Here is a 24,802-nt window from a genome sequence, read left to right as displayed (position 1 = left end):
GCACTTTTAAAGCATCAATCAACAACTTTTTAGGTCAGACAAACATTGAATTATCAAACATGAAAATATTCAAGCACAAATTTTACAATCTTCTCATCTTTTCCCAAATATCAAAATAAAATGAACAAAAAATAAATTTTCACACTGGTATGTAAGCTTAAATATTATTATTATTACTTCATCAAAACTTTTCTAATAATCAAGCACAGAAAATTATTAGCGAGAAGAAAAATTTGAATCTACAGGGGGTGCTCGATAAGGGTAATGGTGATACTGAAATAGCCAAATTGGAAATAATTACGAAAGAAAATTAACGATACAGAAATTAGTTCTGTACACCGACTAACTTTGAGAAGCTAAGATAAGCTAGTTAAACTAATCATAAAATGTTCCTTGTTTACTTTGATGTTTTTCCATGTTTAATACAATTATTTCTAATACCATTTCCATAATATTTAATTATTCCTTCTAAAATGTAAATACTTTATGTTTCTAAGCTAAATTTATAAATGAGATATCTTTAAAACTGGCTTTAAAGACTTGATGTTCTTAAGCTAAATTTATACATGAGACCTCCTCTGCAAACTGGCTTCAAACCAAGATTTATAATATTGTTACTATTCAAATTTCTCTACAAAAACTTCTAGGAAGCTATATGAAACTATTGTAATTTCAAACTTTTTAGAATTCTAAATTCATCAATAAACACTGCAAATGATCAATTTAAATATATCACAGAGAAAAATAATAATAAAAAAAATAATTGTTTAAATTACTTCTTAGACATCCAGTCATGTGCAGACGAAGAAAATCCATTGTCTTTTGGTCTGGATGATCAACAATTTTTATGAAAAATACACATCACCGTCAAATCCTAATAATAGTTTCTGAGGAATGTAAATGCCTCATAAGAGTAATCTTCATCAACTTCAGTGTTTTGATTAAAACAGAAGCCACACGCCCCACTGACTAACAAATGAATAAGATTCTCATTCCTTTTTTAAAGTCAAGTCTTCAAGTCAGAGATATAATTTTTTCGTACTGGCACACTATTTAATAATCCAATTGCTTCTGAAACCCAGTTACCGAAAGTCACGATACTTTCTCTAAATTAAACACACGCCAAATTATTCCATAAAACCGATAAATCAGTATATAATTAAGATTTCCGAAAAAAGTTCTCTAAGCTACGTAAAGTTTTTGACTTTCAAAGGTTTATTCATACTTCATTTACATTCATCCAATCAGATTCAATTTCAAAGATTTACTGCTGACTAATTGAGTCTTGAGATGATTCTTTCATAATGAGAGAAGTTCGTGAAAATCATCTTTTATAATATCTTTTATAAAGCAGAACATCAGTCTGCAATAGGATAAAGCCTCTTACACATCATGGTGAATAAATTAGCATAATATCTATCTATATGGCACGGCATGTTATAGTCCAGTTTAATTGGTCCTTCCAATATTCCACAGTAAATGGGCTAATGTTCTTTTGAACAACAAGTAAAGGTGTTACATAAGGAAGTCATAAAATAAAAACCTTATTATTAAACTGTGCATAAATAAATATATATATATATATTGGATTGGCAACTCTTTAAAATGACACAACTTGAAAAGTACAGCATAGGTTTCAGAATCAGAGAATTATTAAGCATGAATTAAAAAGCATAGATTCCATTAATGTTTCCTTTGGATATTTTTTTTTAAATATTCACAATGATGAGAGTATATTTCATAAGATGTATGCTGAAATACCATTACATATTACAGATTTCTTCAAATAATGGTAAAAGATGCTTTATTTATACATGTACTAAAAACTTCTGCATTCTTTTAATACATGTACTGGTATACATGTACATGTATACAAAAAAAATCTCTTGTGAAAAGGATCTTCATTAATTTCATTAATCCACAACAAATCAGAAAAAAATAATCACAAAAACGACTTTAAAATTCTTCCCATCACTTCACATCACACCCAAAGATAAAACTGGCTTCCACTCAAAACATAAAATCCTTCAAAGTAACAAAAACTTGAAATGTATTCTGCAGATTAGCTGTTTCACAATCGTTTCTTTCAAACCTTAATCACAGCCAACTCTTACAATCAGATATGCTAACACTCTCCGAAATAAAACAGGATTTTACATCGAAAGATAAATCCAAGGAACAAACAGTGGAAATGAACACATTGAGTTATAAGTTGTCGTGGCGATACGATTTTATTCACGACTGGAAGATTTGAGCGATACTGACCTAACTAGATTTAATCCTTCCCATAATCCTTCTCGTAATGAGGCACACGCTACCGCGTAAAGAATAATCCTCTAATTACGAGTTTTTAGCTTGCTTGCTTTCTAAACTTGTTCTGTCTTATCCATTGGCTAAGCTTTCGGCTTTATTTCTAATTTTCTCCGCTTCTATCCCTTCTTTTGCCAGTCTTAGAATAAATATTTGTTATCTTAGACAGAGTTAAGTCCCCAGCATTTTTCTCGTATGTATCAAAAAGATGTGAGACGATCACACGACTTAAAATAGTTTAGGAAGATGTCTACAGGAATGTACATTATTTTTAAAATAAATTTAACTCCTCTTTTTTCAAACTATAAATGTTTTTTCCTGTTTTAAAATTGAAGTTTACTTTCTGAACACCAATTCAGAAAGATTTTTCTTGATTTCTTTGCAATGTTAACCTTCCTAATGATATACTGTTTTCTATTAAATTTCTCAATTATTTAAATCTATTTTACACTTTAGTAGATGTACTTTTATTTTATAAATCCTTTAATACATGCTAATTCCTGAGCAATTCCGGGAAAAATGTCATAATTCAAACCAGCTTTATAAAAATTGTGTACTGCTATTTTTATTTTTTAAAAACACTATCTCTGAATTTTTCTTTATATATACAGTGTATGTTCTGATTCAAAAAGAAAATATTTTTATTTACATCACAAGATGTCTTTTACAACTATAACTTTCAAAATCACATCAATTTTTATCAGTACTCCTCCACCCTATATATACCCACTATCAGAAATTTTTCTTTTCCACTTAGAAATTTAAATAACATTAAAAAAAACTTTAATAATAATAGTTTTTCAGCTCTAATTTCTGTCTCATCTGGAATATTTCTGAAAAAAAAATCTTCCACATTTTAATTCTTTTGTCGGAGTTATGTCTCTAAAGACATTCAACATTAAAATTATCGCGTTCCAAAAATAAACAATTACCAGTTAATGATATTTATAAAATAATTTACAGTATTATTTTTCTAAACTTACATGATACCTACACAAAACTTTCATTATCAGGCACAAAAACATAAAATGGAACACAACTGTCTCACTCATAACGTCAACGTTAGAAGATGACCACCATGGTCAAGACAGGTCACATTACGCCTTTCTTCTAAATCAATTCTCTTTTTCTTTTTTTTATTTTGAGTTCGAATCCTGTATATTTACAGGCAGCTGGCCCCTGCATCCATTTACTCCCATTATTTTTGTTGTTTATTTCTTGCAATGTCTGTGTAGTTTATCTTGTCCGCAGGTTTGTCTTATTGGTTTTGTTTTACGTGTGATGCGGTTCCCCTGCACATACTTTAAGTAATGCAAATGATTGATAATGTTGAGAGTACCCTCAATGAAGTGTCTTTTTTGCTTTATTACCTGATGTGTCAATTACTAAATGTCGCTCAAAGAAGCACAAAAATAGATACAGGTTAGAAGGTATTAATATAGGTATGTACAATAATAAACACCTTACTTCCAACAAGTGATAATTAGGAAAGAAGCCTTATATGTTTAAAGGTTGACTTGTTAACATTATTTACAGCATGTGTGATACATTAATAATTAGTGTAAAGGTAAATATAGGAACGGTCATTGCTCCTATTAAACGAATTCTATAAATGTTCTATTTGATATGTCAAATTACAAAATGACACTCAAACAACTGGGCTAATGAAGATGAGCCTACGCCATTTATGGTGTGCTATGAAAGACATTTTGTCTCCATTTCAAACTCAAACCTTCAAGGGTTCTTTTACGTGCGCATTAATGTGGACATGGGACCTAAGCATTTCGTTCCTTTCAAATAACCACACGCTATTCCTTGACGGGGCCTTGAGGAAATTTCCTTTCAACCGACCCTGGGATCGATCTCGGCAAAATGAAGAAAATTGTAGTTCTCAAACTACCAAGTTCTTAAAACCATTGACTGGGTGAGGTCAGAACAAAAAGTTAGTGTTAGAGTTTGTGACAATAAAAGAGTTAACCTGAGCCCCTTATTAAATTTTAAAATTGAAACTTGTGGTCATTTTCATTAATCAATTTGTTTTATTTACCTATACTAAGTAAAATATTAATGGATAATTATATGATTTAGGTGAGACAAGCAGTTAAAACTTTATTTTTTATTTTATTACTTACCTCAAAATTTAACACTGACTCACTGTTTTCACCTAAACCAAATTTGTAACATTCTCTTAGCTTTTAATTACTCAAATGAAGTCAACCCAACACTAGTGTCACTCTAGTGTTTCCTCAATCTCAGTTCATGGAAGTTTTCTCATTTTTTAACATGGGCTACAATAGGACAGTACCTTTATCCCTTAGGGGTTAACACTTTATCAAGGTCAAAAGTAAATTAAAGTGTTATATAATTTTCATAAAATGCGGTTATTTTTTCGCCTAATATATATATTATTCAAGATTAAAAGTGGAAGCCTGTTTGAATTTGTTTCGGGTAACACTTATGTTATCCGGAGACTCTTTCTTGTAGATTTATCCACAGTTGAATGAAAATCAAGCTGTATTTATCTCCCTTTTTGCCTAAAACTTTATTTAAGGTCAAAAGTTAGAAACAGAGTTACACTAAAGTGTCATATTACATCATAAATATTTATTTCAATACTACTTTTGAGCTCACCCATTGTCATTTGCATGTATCTGGCAGTCAAGATTGGTTAAGAAAACAAAATGAAAACATTAAAGATAGATAATCTCTATGGTTGGAATCAGTCAGATTATAAAAAAGGCCTATTAAAAGATATTTGTGAGGATTATAGGTGGTGTTGGCTTGTTATGCATATCCCATACAACTTAAAAATAAATTTCAAATCATCATATCTTTGTTAATATAGAAGGGAATTGAACCATTTTTAATTAAAACTATAATCAAATTACTTACTATTTTACAACTAACATTGTATCCAAGTTCAAATAATCATGAAGTATATATAACATTTATAAAAGGCTGGATGCTTTATAGGGATCATATGAAAAGTACAATATTGTGAAAGTTTAAAGTAGCTAAGCCTCTAACTCAATATAATCCAAAGTCTTCGACATTGAAAACACAAATTATTTGTCAATTTAAATCAACACTGATGTTGTGATCTTACCGGGAAAAGATGGGCTTCTGATATCCAATATTTAAGGCAAAATAAACTTTTTACCATTGGTACATGAATCGTGTACCATGCGTTTCAGCGCCATTTGTAACAAAGGACTCGAAGAATGCGGCTAGACATATTCCACGAGTCATGTGAAACGGTGATGCCATATTCTTATCTGGAGGGTTTGCACAAGATATACCATTGGTGTAGACTGGAATATCAGTTCAAAAATGGTTCAATTCCAGTTAAGAATAAATTGAAATTCCGTCGATCTATGCTGTTCGAGCATAACAAGACGCTGCCATCTTTTATTGGTAGCAGAGAAAGCTGATGGGCCTGGTTTAAATCCGATGGAATCCAAGCTGGTAGATTATGTATGATTGGTATTTTATTTTCTTAATAAAATGTTAAATAATCAATCTGAGTACATATTTATAGCGTGTGTTAAGTTGTGAGAAATTTTCTATTTTAGCCATAATGCAAATAAAGCATCAAGCCTTTTATAAAGTCAGATTTTTCAATTTTAATGGATTTTAGTACTCATGAAAATCAATATTGTTTACTACATGTATTTGTTTACTCGTTTCTTGTTTATTATTGACACCTGTGAGTTGACTGTTTAAAACTGGAGTAAACAGGTAAACATAGCTCAGGTGTGGTCAGGTTCTGTTTAGAAAGGTGGAAGATTAGTTGTGATTAAAAGAGATCAAGCAAGGTTTACTGTGATCCAACAATACCAAGCTTAGAGATACAAAATAAACTAAATAAGATTATCTGTGTACAGTACTATTAGATCAAAGCAAGAGAGAATCACACAGGTTTGTTCAGGTGTCCATAAAAAATTCTGGCTTTAGGAAGGAGTGGTATCAAGTGTTTTGGATATACATGTAGGTACGTGTATTAAAAAACTGATCAAGGGCAACAAGATACAATCCATGAAATAATTAAATTTGAAAGGATTCTTTAATAAGATGATAACTCTATGTTTGATAATCATCAGGTTATGAACAAAAACACATATCAATTTAAGATTAATCAGATGACAAATTTAGTATTTAATGCACCCACAAGATTGTTCAAAGGGTTCTACGCTGTGCAAATCTTTACTAGCCCTGTAGTCCCTGTAATGAAGCCTACACAGAATTACCTTAAAGTAAGTTCATAAGTAAAGTTATTGTACAGTAATATTTTCGAAACAGGGGACTCGCTGGCTCAGGTGTTATTCCAGGCTTGGTCCCATCTGTTAACGAAAATTTCATGGCACAATTTTGATAATTAAATGATTAATCAATTAATTTGTTTTGATTATTTTTAAAATAAAAATCTAACTAGAAGAACATTTTCATATTTCATTGACTCCTTTATGTTAATTATTTTCAGCGGTTTTCACCTAAAAACTATAATGACTAGTTCGTGTCTGTGTGCATATGGATAAGAAGATTATTCTAAAAGTGGGGATTAATGTGGCCCAAATCACATCAAACTGATCATAATCCCTAGATAATTCCCTGATAATACCCTGATAATATTCATCATCATCCCTGACATAGGATTAAAGAGCATGCTTTTTTTTCTATACATCTTTAAAGAGACAATGTTTGATATCTGTTTTATGGACCAGTATATACATGAAACTGTTGTTTTATCATTCTTTGGTATTGCTTTCTATTAATGTCACTTCATACCGCCATCTTTATTTTCTTAGAATAGCCTGTCAATGTCTACAGAATAACTCATTTATACATGTATTCATGAACTAACATCAAGATTAAGATGGTACATGTACATTTGTATCTAAGCTAGTATATTTCATTTTTATTATGTGTATTACTATCTAAAGAACACATGTGTTAATCCTTATTCTCTAAATAAGGAAAACGATTATTGGCCAGCTGGCACATTGAGGCTTTAACTATGAATGAAACACGGTAGGAGACACACTGTCTTTCAAACTGAGTATGAACCATTAAAGGGGCATTATTGGAGATTAGATAAAAAGTTAACAATTCTCACTATAATTGTTAAAAAAATTGCTAATGTAAATAGAATATGCTGAATTTCAAGCTAGCCTCAATCATCATTAATAAAGACAGTACGATAAAATACAAAGTCTCGATTATCCATTTTTACGTTTAATTATTTTTCAAAAAATGTATTCCAATCCGCTAAATATTGCAGGCTAGCCTTGGCATCAAGAGTTGATTATGGGCTGGATAAGTTAATTAATATCTCATTAATAATTTGGATAAAATTTTCAGTCCTAAAAAAAGATCTGCAATAGGAAGATTTAGCTCTTGCATAATGTATGTTTAAGCATACATACATTTTGTACTTTAAGCAGAAAGATGCTGCTGAGGCAAAATCACTGGAGATCTACAACAAAACATTTAGTGCACAAGGTAATATTTTGCCTTTTGTACATCGATGAGTTTCATTTAATTTGTATGCAAAAACCGAATTATATCATAAGCACTTTATGCTCTTCAAAAAAAGTAGGGGATATTGAAATGCAAATACCTATGCAGGTTGCGATATGATAAATAGTCATGGACATTTGACATGCTTTGAGAGAATGTTCACAGATGAAGAACTTATCGACCCAACAGAACCACTGAGCTGCACATGCGACACGCAATAGCGCCATACATGTGGGAGGGGTTCATTGTCAAATTTGACACTTCAAGGAAGGGTTGATGAAAACTGCTGCGTGCTGGTTTATCTATCCATGTTTGCTTTCCTATCGGTTCTTGCATAAGATTTACTGTTTTGCGTATCTTTGCTTTAGTGTGTTATGTTTAATTTGATCGGGAGACGTGTTCGTCGACGTCAACATCAACCGACAACACTGCAAGAATTGGCCGTGGCACTGCAGGAGGAGTGGGTCAGATTGTCCCAAATTGTGATTGGACGGTTGATTAGGAGCATGCCACGACAAATTGCTGAATGTCTGAGGATTGACGGTGTATATCTCTTTGCGAGTGAAATGGGGCTGTCACATAAGCCGCCCATATGAACTGTTTATGTTCATGTGTAGGCAATTGGCCTGTTATTAACATACACTGGTTACCTCTAATAAAAACAGCAGTGCATTTCCGCAGTTTTGTATTGTTTCTGAATATCCCCTACTTTTTTTGAAGAGTATATTTGGGACCTAGAAATTGACACAAATGGGTCACAACGCATATAATAATGTAATATGAATGTATATAAACTGATTTACATTCAATCGTTTCTGTTTATACTGTAAATTATAATCAAGCAGTAGAAAACGACGACAACTCTCGTAAAGTAGGTCTTATGTAGCTGGAGACTAGTAGTAGGAGGACATCTAAACTGGGATCTTAGCGATACATAAGGGGTTCAGGAAGACGAAAAAAATATGTCGAAACGTTTACACCAATAAATTTGTTTATTACTACCAAGAGTTCGTCTAATCTTCACTAGTCATATGGGTTGCTTCTCAATCTCAACATAATCAGTTATGTTTAGCGAAATACACCAGAAGTCTCAATTGAATGACAATCTCTAGCATCTGGTTATTCCAGTCTCCACCAGTGGTATTTCTTGTGCAAACCCTCCAGATAAGAATATGGCGTCACCGTTTGACATGAATTGTGGAATATGTCTAGCCTCGTTTTTCGAATACCCTGTTACAAATGGCACTGCAACGTATTAAGGTATACGATTCGTGTACCAATGGTAAAATGTTTATTTTGTCTTAAATATTGGATATCAGAAGCCCATCTTTTCCTGATAAGATCACAAACATCAGTGTTGATTTAAATTGACAAATAATTTGTGTTTTCAATGTCGAAGACTTTGGATGATACTGAGTTAGAGACTTAGCTACTTTAAGTTTACAATTGATGTTACATAGATTATTGATTTATGCATGATATTTTTGAAAGAACAGAGACCCCAATACATGGTTAATATTTTATAAATATGAATGGTAGTTGGAGAAGACACAACCTGTAGTTGGTAACAGTAAATGACTAGTTTTGGATGATTGAAAAGGTGCCCTAATAATGTTCGAGAGATGTTTAAAAACATTTTCATTTATCAAATACAAACCAAATGCAGCCAATAAAGAAATCATTGTCAAATATGGATCTTTACAGAAAGCACATTCTGCAGAAAATATGATCGAGGAAACAAATCTAATGACAAAAAACTGTTCTTACCATTCTAGAATATAGATCCTTAAAACAAAGCTACAAAGATGCTTCACCTTTCCTAGTTGAGTAATAAAGTGTGAATCTAAGGGCTGCATCAGCTTCTCAATAAGGATGTCAGAAACCTACCCATAAACAGGTCTACCATTGTTTATTTCAAGTCCAGCCCCTCTTTTAATCTAATCTGTTATTATCCTAATCCCTTATTGACCCCCAAATAAAACCCCTTTAATCCTGTAATATAAATAGGTACCCTCATCCATTCACAACCTTTTAACAGATCATAAAATGTGATTAAGATAATCCAAATCCGGCCCTTTTTTTTATTACCCTTTTATCTCTCATTTCCTCCTGACATTGTAATAACTTACAACCCCTATTAAAGTATTAACCCATCAATTCTATTGACCCTAATTACATTTGGTGACCCTCAAACCATTATATTATATAAGAGTTAAAAAAATGGCTGGACATCTTTGATTTGGGTAAAAAATAAAAATGTTGATCATTCAAAGTTTGTACATGTAAATTTCCATACACAAGTATTACATTGCAAAGATGGGATATGTTTTTTTTTTCTTTTTTATAAATTAATAACAATATTGCTACTTTAGTTTAAGTCTTTATAACTTATTTCCATTTTTCGGAAATAATCTGTTTTTTCAAGGCTTATTTAATATTTAATTAAGAAAATAAAATCTAAATATCAGGGGTAGATAATCTTCCGGATTGGATTCGATAGGATTACAAAGAGGTACGTCCATCACAAGAATTTAGCAAAGATTATCGATGGCGCTGGCTTTCAAATCCTATTTATATCATTTGCAGATGATACTGTATGATGACAAATTTTCACCTCATCATACATGTATCTTTGGAAATACTGAAAGGAATTGAACCATTTTAGACTAATATTCCTTTTAGAGATTAAACTTTCACAACATTCCTCAATCCATCTTCTGAGACTTTTAAGTGGGGCATTTGAATGCAGATTTTAAGAAAGTTTTTAAAAGAGATTGATCTATACATGGTTGCCATCTATTTATTGTTAAATTAAAGTAATAGGTGAACCATCTCCCTTAAAGCAAATACTAAACAAAAATACTGTCTTTGGTATAATATTAATTTTTCTAAAAAAAATTATTATCATAAAAACATCAGTCTTAATACATTCTCTTGAATCCCTCTTCCTCCCAGCCCCCTCCCCTTCTAACTGAGACATTAAGCAGATACTAACAATACATTTTCTTAATGTGTACTATATAGATATCAATAAAACTACAAATCAATCGCTGTGGTAGTCTCGACTCTACGTGCATGTACATCTTCTTCTCCGCCAAATATCAGATTAAGCGAAAATAAGTCGACTCAAAGCTTCCTTAATTCCCATCGTATCTGATTCTAGCTAATCCCCTATTTAATCCCTGGCTAATCCCTAGCCTTAAGACCCTTTTCCATCATCAGATTAATCTAAGGTCTAGACTACCCAGATTCTTCATCACGCAAACTTATAACAAAGAAGATTAAATGATACAGTTCTTTAGTCTTTTATCTAATATCGTTATCATGAAGTCCAAGCATTCATATATTTTATATATTTACTGGCTACTGCAAAACATTAAAGACACATTCACATATACATGTAGTAATAACAAAAAATTGAAGTCATCAATGGCACCCTTCATTTTTTGGGGGAATAAATACTACTTCTGCTAATGTTTATTAAAGAGTGTAGAATCCTCTGATTTGACCATATGACACTTGCAGATATTACATCATCATAAGGGGATTCCTTATGAAATGGTTTAAAGTTCATGTGCCATAATCATAAGTGTAAAATGGTTCCAACACACTCAGATCTAATGACAACAGTGTCTTGATGAGATCTGAATACCTAACTTACATTGTACCATGATGTCATAATTATCAAGTCTTTAATTGTAACCAGGAAAGAATTTTATTATTATCAGTTTAAAAATATGTTATGTTATTTTGAGAAATGACTCCAAAAAATATCGTTTCTTATCCAATTACACAGAAATATTTGAACTGTATTAATAACATCAAATACACTAATAAAAAAACTTTTAAAAGAACAAAAAAGTCACCTATTTCCAAAAAAAAAAGATATTTATCTACGAAAATAAAAATAAATTTATTTACAAAAAAATCACAAAAAGCTAAGAAGATTATAATTGTCCTTTTTTTCGTGACTTGACAGAAATTGATCCCTGTTTAGCCTATCCAAAATAATCCTTGATTTTACCTGTACAATCCTCCTGTAATTCTGAGCTCATCCTATTGTCATTCTTTTATTTTGCATTTAATTATCATCATCGCCTCATTAATTACTTTTGTTTTAAAAATTTAATCGGGATTTTCTGGTAAAATCTCCCTCTTTAGTACTTGAGATTAAAATTTTTACCTGAGAAATTTAATACCGTCATCATACACCATATTAAAATGGTAAATATCAGGAAATAATACATGACATTCTGTAAGACTTAATCAGAATTTAACACTTAGGCTTACAAACAAACATATGAAAGACGATTACATACCAGACCAAAAACAACACCATGTCATGAAACTATGTACCTGTTCATGGAAGTAAAGGCTCCAGGGGTTGGGTGGCCGAAGGGATAACGTGTGTACCCTGAATCATAAGGCCTGTCACTGAGTCAACTGGCATGGTTTTGATTCCCCACTTGTATGTGACAAGGAACAATGTTGCCTGTCCAACCTCGTGGGTCATCTTCAGGTCCTCCGGTTTCCTGCCACTTCTAAAGACCCCCACACACAAGCAGCTTATTGAAATAAAATTGACTCATGTTTGTCCCGAAATTACCTATTTTGTGTCGAGTGGACGTTAAACCTTGTTTCTCTCTCTAATTAAAGGCTCATACACTAGAAATGAAATGAAATGAAATTTAACGTCTCATACACTAGAAAGGAAACACAGACATTCTGACCATACACAATATAAAGTAAATTGGTCCCCAAATATAATAATATCAATCAATCATCTAATCATGTTTCTCTTTATTGATTTTGTGCTGCCATCTTTATTTTCTTAGAATCGCCAGTAACCGACTGAAGGATAAATCATTTCTATCCATTAAAATTGGGCTTGAGATTGTTAGAGTTTTTGCTCATCTTTGTTAAATTTAAATAAGCATAATGATTCTTAGCCATCTGGCACATAGTAGTGTCTGTAATAATAGATAAAAAGCTACTGAAGACATGTTTCAACCTGAAAGATGCCTTTTCTCGTATTAACATTATTTGACCAGAAGATGCTGCACAGCCAAAATCCACCCTGTCTAAAAGAACTCTGGACAAGATATGCAAAAAATGACATAACATGGACATCATTTTGCCTACAAGCAGAAAAAGGGCAAAAAGTAGCATGTAACATACACATCTCACTATTTTCCAACTACAATAACTTTATTTCAATAAAGATGAATCAAATTACTTTATTCTGAGTGGAGTTATGAGTATTTAAATGTTTGACCAGATATCGTGTAGATTGTTCATTATTGTAACACCGATACTTGACAATCAAGTCCAATTATCTATTTTATCGTTAAATTTTTAAAGCCTGCAGGTGTTCTAATCCATTTGAATCGCAGTCATCCGATGGTCTAGAAAGTTGAATATACGCTTGTCATGTGAATAAATGTTTAAATAATAATTTATATAACATTTGAAGCCCAAATAAAGAATGAAAATAGGCAGATTTAGCTCTTACATAATGCATCTTTAATGCATATGTACGCAGGGGTCTTTAGGAAACAAGACAAGTAAATCCTCATCATGATCTACAGAAAGTGTGTTAAGACCACCCAGCACCCTACCTCAACTCCTTGTATTTCTTATACACACCTACTAACTCTAATCCTAAAACTTACAAGTTTGTGGTTCTCAAAATATCAAACATTTATGTGAGAAAATTCGAGACTAGGTAATTAAATCTATATAAAGAAATAAAAAATAATGAACATCAACATCAATTTGTGTTATTTTTAGATTTTTTTTTTTGACAAAGTCTTAACTCAAAGATAGTAATTTTTTATCTTAGCACAGGTAGTAATTATTTTTTTTGGTCACAAGCAGATTTTTAGTGGTGTCATCATTTCCTTAATTGTAAAACTATAGTTAATACAAAAAACATATCAACAAGATTTAAACAGTTCATACAAAACAAGTGGATGGTGATTTTTCCTGAATATTTGATCAAATAAAGGGATATGATTGAGTTACTATGATGGTAGTCAGGCGGTGGATGGAAAAGATGGTTACAAATATATATATTATATTGTTAAGGGACCATTATTTATGCTGCTGATTAAAATGGTATGAAATGAAAAGGAGTTCAGGAAACTTCTTTTCTGTACCAACCAGGTGAAGACAGACGTATGCAATACAGGTGCTACATGTATGAGGGAAATTTTGTCTTGACAGTGGCATTTTAGCATCAGATTTCAACACTGCCAAGGTTTTTTTACATGCAAACGGACAGTGTTTTTTTTAAATTTTTTTTATTTTTTTTTATTTTGTCCCTTTTGAATGACCTGACGCTGTTCCTTCTTCCAATGCACACCTGAATACATGTAACTTGACAGACACATTATCAGTCAAGTAGGGCATTTATCAGATTTACTATAATTCATGTAAGAAAATGTCAACAGAAAACATATCCATGTAACATGTTTCATTTCATTTTAATGGCAGATGTTTGGCTTCGGCTATAATACATGCACCGGTACATGTATACAATAACATGGGCCTACAGACAGGATGGTCTAGGAATAGCAAATAAAAACAGAAAAGCAGAGTCAAGTGATCGACATTTGACCATTTCTTTTCTTAAAAGGTATTTTTAGAAATGAAAATTGCAAGATATGAATTTTTTAACATAGATTTTGAGCTAAACTATACAAAATAAACAGTTTAGAAAATGTCTGTTTATTTTTAGACAATGGCTGTTCGCCCGTCTGCTGTAGTGTGTGATAATATAATTGATGTAATTGTCTGCTGTTTTATCTGGAGGTCGTTACAGTCTATCCGTGTTATTTCTATGGAGATTAACTTCGGACATGTCAGTTCTTTATAAAGCTCGGATTAGTGCTAATACCACAGGATTAATCACCATGGCAACCAAATTAAATCAGATTAGTATTGTTTGGAAATGAAGCTAGCAGACTGAGGCTTTGCGGAGAATTATCGAAGGATTAGCGCAGAGAAGAAAGGGGAATAAAAGAAGCGAGATAATTTTTATCGACAGACGAACACGAGTGGGGATTATGACCCGTTTCAGGATAAGACCAGATCGAAGAGAATTAACAAAATAAAAACGAGTCAGTGTGAAAACATGGTTATGAAAGATATTGGAGATTAATTTGATTATTAAATTCTTTCATTAAATTGAAAATATTGAACAATTTTTGAACACTGACATGTAATCTATGATACATGTATATAATTCAGAAGAACATGTAGAAACATACCTGGTAGAACTATTTTAAGGAAAGGTATTTCTCAACATTTAAAGTTTTAAGTCAGTAAGCCAATTCAACTGACATGAGATTTGGCATATATATATCCCTTTAAGCCATGTTAAGTGTTAGAATTTTTTGGGAAAAGTTCCACTGTCCAGATACATGTATTGAATTCCATGTCTTTTGAATTCATGTTTGTGTTACAATAGCACTTAGCAATCATCTATTACAGGCGTGAATGCAGAGGGGTGGGGGGTGGGGGGAGTCACAAGTGCGTACCCCCTCTCCTCTTCTATTGCCAATTTATATCTTATTTTTTCATATGATTTTACAATAACATTGTTTGCAGTATTATCGTTATATTGTCCCCACCAATTTAATTGTCAATTCCCGTAATTATATACTCTAAACTTTTCAGAGCAGTGGGATTTGAAGGAGTGGGGGGAATTGTAAGTAAGACTCTGGGCCCTTATTCACGAAAACTTAAACTAAGATACAATCGAAATTTTAAGAAATACTGCAATTCGATTGGCTGACCAGTAAAATCAATTTGCATATATCCAATTTGCATATTGGTCAGCCAATCGAATTGCAGTATTTCTTAAAATTTCGATTGTATCTTAGTTTAAGTTTTCGTGAATAAGGGCCCAATCCAATTATTTTGAAAACTTGAATATTTATCTGTCTTTAGGGTTCTCGGAAGACTATACTTTCTCAAACTTTTCAGAGCAGTGGGATTTGAAGGGATGGGGGGAAATACGTGTACATTTATACATATGTCTTTTGATGATGATGATCATATGATGATGATGATCATATGATGATGATGATGATGATAGTGAGTCCATTTATATCGAGCGGTCTTCAATATAATAGGAATGCCTCTCGGGATTAACACAGTTTACAATATTTTCATTATATTGTCCTCAACAATTATACATTCATTTGCAATATCCGTATTCTTCAGTAATATGCAACACTCGAAAAATTTCATCTGCACCTCCAATACCCGTTTTAAAAATCTTGTATTCGTCTGTATATTAGATGCTTTGCCCGATGCAATCAGTTTTGAAAACAGGATTAGAGATAAGAATAATACGTTGAAAGAAAAGTTCAAATAAAAATCTCCTTTACAACAGAATAGCAAACTTTTACATGTATATACATGCAGATCTACATGTGGAACTCAATAATTCTAAAATGGCTGTTGACATTTCAAAGAAAAACATTTAGAATAATGTGATTTGAATTAGTTCCATTTTCATACTCAATTACATCTATGTTATTTTAGGGTGAAAAAATCTTTAATAGCATTAGACAAAAAAATATACGCCTGAATGACAAAAAATATACGCCTGAATGACAAAAAAAAATATGATTTATTATTAATTTCTCTAATAAGCTGAAAATTAATCAAAATAATTTCATTATGAGGGATTATTTCTATGAAAAAGAAAAATAAATAATTGTTAATACTTTGGTAAGAAGATTAAGTCTAATAACAATAATCAATAAGCGTAGGTAAGTAAAGGATTAATTCATCATAATCGCTCAAATTTATAGCCAAAATTTACGTGATCAATTATAAATCCAGTTCCATCGAAAAACTATGTATTCAAAATAATGATATGTTATTCTTTTTATCCGAAAGATTAGATTAAAGCCAGATTAAGACATTGTTGGTTCCTGGGATACAGGTATAATGTGAGACTCATTACAACTGGCGTCAACTCGTTTCCATGGAAATAACATCATGTGATAAGAGATATGTTTCATTTGACCATATAAATAGGCAAAATGGAAGTGAACGAAGGCATCCACTTTTCAAGTGTCGATGATATCGACAATAATGTAGTAATAAAAGTTTGGCAAGACCAATCATGCCTTTGTGTGCTTCTTCTAAGGTATTCACCTTTTTGATGATTATGTGATAAATTAACAGTCACGTGTTAATTGTAATCGCTATCAGTTCTGAGTCGATGTGCTAATTTGATCAACATACATGTAAGCACACCTGGAACTGGTTGCAAAGTCGACATAAGCTTCGCTTAAAGCCTATGCCCTAATCCGACCCTGGATTAGATATCAAACAAACATTCGACATCTAATTTAGACATTAAAATTTTGTTGACACTTCTGACAATATCGAAGCTGACTTTGGCGTTAATAAAAAAAACCATGATTAATGAAATCATTGAGGAACTTTCTTTAGGATGTTTAAGTCTATTACTCTGGATGACAAAATTCCTTTAAGAAAGTTTATTACCATCAACGCAGATCAAATCTCCGGCAATATTGGTTACTGAATGTTATGAACTTTATTTTTTGTTCAATCCAAAGATAACATGAAAAGATAAGATCTTTTTCTTTAATCTAACTAAACTTACAGCTTAATCTTTTGAATTTGACTTCACCATGCCTTAAAAGTTAATTTCTATCAGTTAATTATGTTTGAGCCAATGTTCTATTGGTAACCCAATATACAGCTAATATTTGGAAGGAAAGAATAGAGTTTAAATATCTTGTCAATACCCTATCAAAGTGACTTTAAGATTATGGTTAATTTCATTTACTTTGGCAAAATGCTAAGGAGGATAATTTTGTCTGTACAGCAGCGTCTCTGCATACATATTTACATGTATATCTAAATTGTAACATTTAAAGGATTTTTATTTGGGGGGTGGGGGTGGTTTCATACCTATCATACACGACAGACATAGAGTAAGCCTAATAAGTACTGGTAACATGATCAGCTGTAATCGATTACAAATTTTCATGTAATCAGATAATATAATCTGTAATCAGGTACGATTAAAGGTAGGCCTACTCTTACCGAAAACATACTGGTCCAAAAGGAACTTTTAAATAAATTTTAACTTATGGCCATTTAATTAAATTTTAGGTAGATTTTGCACTTCATATTAAAGCCAGCCCTTTCTTTGTGATCAGTTTTTTGGCTTGGTTTTTTAATTGGATGTGCTTATTTAGATTATTAATTGTTTTAATTTGATTTTTGAGATATTTGTGATCTACCATCAAGCATCTCTAATAAATAATTTCATACATGTATAGCTTTGCTTAAGAATTTATTCCCCTCTTTGTTTTTAACAGTGGTACATTTACCATCACATAAAATAAAATCTATAGAAAGAACACAAACCAAGAATTGAACTTATCTTGGCCTGACTTGTATTTCATTCAATGGAGATTTTATTTCCTAAGATGGGGTAATAATCCCACATCATTGGTTTTAGTCAAAGCTTCAATATTACTGTATTTTCTTACGTCAACAATTTGGACAGTAAAAGCTAGCGGTTACAGGATTAACTGTGTTTATCCCCACAGAAACTTATTACACCACAAGTCTACTTGATGTCCAAATAAGGTTATTATCACTTTTATTAGAAACTACATGTATATAAAGCTTTGGTCTTTTCCCAATATCCTCTCCATTACACATCATAGTTTATGATACAAAGATTATGAAAGGGGGTGGGGGAGGGAGAAGGAAAGTGGCAGGAGGAGGGGGCCATAAATGTGTGGGGAGAGGGGGTGGGGGGTAATTTCGATGTACATTATGTACATGTACATGTAGTATGAAAAGTTACAACAAACACAAGACTGACAATATGTATGGGGTTGGTGGGGTATACATGTACATGTATTTGGTCCACTCCTGTTAAATCAGACTAGTTTCAAGTTTCAAAAATGTAATGTAGTAGTTATTCACTGGATTTCATTGTTATCTTTTACTGTTACAATGTCCTTGATTTCGTGTTGTCCATGTCTTTGTTTTGTGGGTTGTTTGTTGATTGTTATTTGTGACTTTAACAACCTGACATTATTTCTGAAATACTGATTCAAATTCAAATCATATTATCATTCGAGAGCCGATTAAGAAAGCCATTTTAAAATTCCAATCGGAGATACTCTATTTTGCCATAATCTGACATTTTTGGCATAAGGTGGATTTACAACTAAAATGTCTTCCGAGTGCTGAATCACCACAATTTCTGGCTTAACTCCCAACAAAAATCCAACCAATGGTTACTAAGGAAAAAAAAAATAAACCAATCAAGTTTTTGTTTACATTCTCTGCTTCAATTACAAGACTAAAACCTGAGGTTCAAATAATCTGTAAGCTTAGCTCTCATTGGATAATAGTTTCAATTAAACCAATTGAATATTTGTTTACATTAGTTTAGTCAAGGTGCTTTTTCTAAAGCTCTAGAATTATGCAATCAATGTTTAATTACTATTACATTAATTTTCTTTTGAAATGAAATATGAGGGACTCTGTTAATTCCAGAATCTTTGTATTAAAAATTTATGTCATTTCTAAGATTAAAATCGTTAAAAAAAACTTCCTTCATCATGCTATTTCAAAATTTAGCCTACTGATATCCATACTAAATTTCATAACCATGTACACAGTTTGTGATTAAGACTGGAATCTTTAGAGAGAACAAACATAATGATTTTAATAAATTTTTCTTCAATTTATCAATAAATTTTCTGCTTGTATTTTTTGAAATTCACAAATCCCCAAGACAATCTTTCATCTCCTTTTGTATGCGTGTTCCTTTAAATCAGATTTTTAAAAAAAGATTGTATAAATCCATAGATCTTATCTGCTCTTCAAAAAGGTTTTAGTCTGCAGTAAATGTTAAGACATTAAAATAGTGCCTTGAGGCCATCATGGATATATCATGAAGATTTTGATTAAGAGACCAGTTAAGGTGTCTGAATCGTTGGGACCAACGAGAAACAATAACCCTCATGGCCTGGGGGCTTGAATGCAGACAGGAGGATTACTATAATCCTCTACTTTCCTAATCCTTACTAGTGGCTTTTATAGGGATTAGACTGTCGGGCTGAAAAATGATTAAAAAGGGGGATTAAATCACTGGCCTTTCATGATGACTGGTTTTATCCATCTAATGTGAAATAAATTTATTGTGAAAAGCACAATAAGCCTGAACATAAACCATCAAATACACAACTCAAATCTTAGTCCCTTTTTAGTAACATGCATTAATAATTATTATCATCTTTTTGTTTTATTAAAATTCTAATTTATTTCATATTTGCAAGACCTAGGCAATGGATTGATCAAACTAACTTGCATACATATATGTACTTTGAATTGATCAATTCTCCAAGTTTAGAAAAAAAATGTTTTCAAAAGTTTGTTTATTCAATAAGATGATTAAGTATGTCTTAAAAGCATAGTAGCACCCCGACAGATTAGAATTCAAAAGCTATCATGTGTAAAATTAACATAAAAACGTTGATATGTAAAACTAAGGTTGTATAAAGCAGAAATGAAAAATTGACACCCAAAGTACTGCTGGATATAGGTCAACATGAACTTTTGAAATACTAAAGTAATCAATCTTTATACTATTTATAGTGATGTGATATTTAATTAATCAATCTTTATACTCTTTATAGTGATGTGATATTTAATTAATCAATCTTTATACTATTTATAGTGATGTGATATTTAATTAATCAATCTTTATACTCTTTATAGTGATGTGATATTTAATTAATCAATCTTTATACTATTTATAGTGATGTGATATTTAATTAATCAATCTTTATACTATTAAAAATCATGTGATATTTAATTAAGGAAACCAATAAAATAAATCAACATTTTTATTTCTAACAAAAATTAGAAAGAAGTGAAATAAAGTTTTGTTTTTTTATCCCAACTGACTTTTTAGGGGATTAAAACTTCTTTGATGGAAAAAGAAAAAAAAAAAGAGTGCTAAGCTGAGAAAATCTTAGTTAAGTTGATATTAATCGGCAACCAATTTGACGCAGTGAAAAGAAAACGTTAATTCTTAATCTGACATTGATTCTAGCGTTAGTTTGTCAGCTTCTCTGCGTAAAGCCGATTAAATCCACGACTGGGAGAAGTAGATAAGCAAACAGTTTTAGCCATGTCTTGATTTAAGCAGCTTAGAGTAATCTCCCCCTTCAATTGCTATGCACAGTTAATATCTAAATTAGGCAACTATTTTTTCTATCCTGACACCAAATTGACAGTTACGTCTTAAACTAATGCTCATCTTGGGCGTTTTAAATGGAGAAAGTTATCTTTAGTAAGACTCATCCTGAATGTGAATATCTTTGACTTGATACAAATCATAAATGATTTTTAGTGATGCTAAAATTCCTTCATATATGCTTTTAAAAAAAGAAACACAATCCTTTCTCAAACGTACAGGATCAACAAGTATTTGTTAATGCTTTATAGATTGGATAGGCAGTTTATGTATATGTATAAAATGACACAAATTTTTGCATTTAGGGACAATACGTCAATATGTATTAGCCTCAACATCATAATAATCAGCAACAAGAGCCCTAGTGGGATTAATGTCCCATCGGTAGATGGATTAGGTTATCATTATAATAACAATTTCTCTGTCAATGAGAAAATGTCTAAAATTTACTCCATTCTTTAGCGACCAAAAGATAACTTAATTCCTATTAAATATTGTTCAAGACAATGTGTAGATATATATTTTTTTTGAGCAAATTTATTGAACAAATCCAAAACATTTTGTCCAAATCCTTTCAGTCTTCATGCAGTTTTCATTATCGAGGATGCACTTACACATAATAATTACTCAATACATATATTTTGACTTTCTTTTAAGATATACTGTAGGTGAATGATCTGACTTGATGTGGCTTTAAAGTTACAATTTTATATTTTTAAGTTATATTTTTAAAATGTATTAAAATAAAGCCTTATAAATAGATGGTATCTATAAACAGTCCTACCTTGTTAAAGAGTAATCCTATTAATCCTATAATTCACTATTGCCTGTTGAGAAATTGGCAAAAATATCATTTTCAACTTCAAATTCAAATGTTTGAAGATAGCTATTTCATGGGGGGAATAGAAAAACAAGGGAGGTAATTGTGTTATTATTTCCGGTGTCAATGAATTTTAAGTGTGGGAAATAATGCCTAAGATCGTATAATAGTGAGTTGACAACCTATTGAGCAAAAGACATAGAAATAATTATGTTTTGACTTCCTTAGAAAATATGAAATTCTTGCTTTAAGAAGTGTGTGCATTTTGTGACACCACGTCACATTAAAATTAAAATTGATCTGATTTAAGAATGATAAAAAAAAAAAAAACGAAAATGTGACAAGAAAAATGAATCAAAATTATATTATATTTCAATCATACTGGCAACAAGCACGTTTATTATGTATGCAATTCTAATTTTCAATGATGACAGATTTTCTAAAGGTGTACAAGAAAAGTCATTAACATCACATACATGTACATGTAAATCCGACCATAAATTTCAACAAAATCTTCAAAATAAAACAAGACAAATTATCTTATCTTCAACTCTGATCTAAATGAAGATAATTCTGTATCCAGAAAATACCAAAAATACATTATGATCTAGAAACTCAAGTTTTTAAATATAGAAAAGTCATAAAACCTTAAATCTAATATAACATAAAAGCTCGGTCAAGCTGTGTGTTCCAATGAAATGTTCTCAGCAGGGGGTGTGGCTTATGTATGCGCCATGAATTGCTTATTAAGCTGACGAGTTAATCGTTGAGATGAAATTTTCGCCTGATTAAATTAATCTGATACACTGGCATGGTTAGTGGTTGAAGGGATTATTTTTATATCTATTATGAGATTAAATAAATTCTTATCATCATGTTATTGTTAATAAACTCTTTGTGTAGACGATTTATAATAAGTTGGGTAGGGTCACATTAAATCAGATTAATACACAACATTACAAAGTTACAAACAACTGAGGACCGTTGTGATTGCCTATAATTATAAAAGAGATTTAGGTCCCAACCATGATTTTAGGCCCCCAACTTTGCAAACATAAGGGTTAAATATGTCAAACTCCCTTATCAATTCTATTAAGCTCATGCTTTTTTCAAATACATATGTATAGGTAATGTTCAAACCTTATATAACTCTTGGCTCAAGAAATTCTTTATTTGAATAGAAGTGAATTTTAACTGTGAAATTCTAATCTGTTATGTGGAAATTTAAACTAGATGTAAATTGTTATGTGAAAACCTACTCTAATTAAATCTAACTAAAGTTTGTTAGAAGAAGTGGTATCAGTTGTTCTATATAAAGTAAAACTGACGCGTCTTGCATGGATTGATATTGGTCGAATATTCTTTAAATTCAGTATTGAATAATACAAATGTACTTGAAAGAGATATATTCATTTTAAAACCACTTTTGAATAAATATACAGACAGTGCTCGCACAACCTTGATTTAAAATAAAAAAAAGAAATCGACAGAAGTATGTTTCATCATTTTATACATCTTGTGTTCATTACTTGTTATTAATCAAGTTTTAGTTTTAACTTAAGAAAAAAAAAATTCATCGAAATTGAGATAAGAGACAAGTTTACTGAGTAACGAAGTTTAATTAAATCTTCGTTAATAATATTCTTAAGCTGTCGGTAGATTAGTTGTACCGAATAACCTGCGTATTTTGCGTCCCGTAAAAATAAAATAAATTAGCTGTTAATCTGTATAAAGAACATTATCATGATCGCGAAGAGAAAGATCATAATATGGTAATATGGTTATAATAAACATGGGTAGGGGGCGCTGTTTCTTTTCACAAGAATAATTTGTATCGTTGAAAACAGTAAATAAGCGTAAAGATAAGTTAATATAAGCACAAGATTACGATAATTGTTAAAAGATTAAACATGGAGATTAGAGAGAAGGTTGTTATAAATTTAATACGATGTAGCCATAGGGGTTCGTTGGAGCTTTAAGTACAAGTTATTAAGCCAAGCTCTTTCTTATAAAATTCATGATGACTAAATTAAATATCAAAACATAATTTTAACCATCTTAATGTCATTATTACTGTAGAAATATTTTCATATATAACCAAATTTTTCTCCTATTAGCGGGTATAGTCTGGAGGATCGGGGGGGGGGGGGCATCAAATGGGCACAAAACCAGACCAAACTTTTCTAGAGTAAAATTTTGCGTAGAATACGATGCCGAGTGGTGATCAGTCCGCCGTTGGGGCGTTTTCGAGATATTCGAGGTCAAAGGTCAAATGGGTTCATTTGCACTGAAAGTGAATGCACAGTCATTCCTTTATCATGAAAATAAGCTGAAAGTGATCGAAAGTAATCACATTTTCAATAACATTTAAAATTTATCTTTAGGTGATCTTAGCACCGAACTTTTACTTTGGAACGTCGAAAATGATCTTGCATAACAGAATCAAAACGCTTCGGAACCTGTTTCACAATACATAAAAACTGTTAAATCAAAATCTCTCCGAATTAGTTTTACAACAAATGCTATACATAGTGATACTAGTTGTCTGAAAAAAACAAATGAATAGTTTCATGGCTGGACTCCAGCCTGCAGGCCGCGTCACAAAGCTTGCCAAAATTTTCCCCGGCTAACATTTACTAATACGACATATATATCCTGTGAACTACTATGTACAATGCATCCGTCAGTTTTATCTGCGTCCATGTTCCGGTGAAATTCATAATCTCGTCGTCAGATACATGTTTTCCCGTCACAGATTAACGTCAGGTTTCCTAGACTGGGATTCTCGGAAATCCACGCGGCCTGCAGGCTGGAGTCCAACACTGAAACTATTCAATTGTTTTTCAATAAATCAGAGAGATTTCGATTTGACAGCT

At 31.5% G+C, this 24,802-nt stretch overlaps 1 protein-coding gene across 1 annotated transcript in view; it reads right to left on the bottom strand.

Annotated features, from left to right (window-relative positions):
* The window catches only part of LOC126808701 (DNA-binding protein SATB2), a 58,099-nt gene that overhangs the window by 17,938 nt on the left and 15,359 nt on the right, over positions 1-24,802 (bottom strand). The window lies entirely within an intron of this gene.

Source organism: Patella vulgata, chromosome 1 (assembly GCF_932274485.2).
Source record: "Patella vulgata chromosome 1, xgPatVulg1.2, whole genome shotgun sequence".
NCBI lineage: Eukaryota > Metazoa > Mollusca > Gastropoda > Patellidae > Patella > Patella vulgata.
Note: the sequence above shows the minus strand (reverse complement) of the source record. Positions and strands in the feature narration are given on the sequence as shown.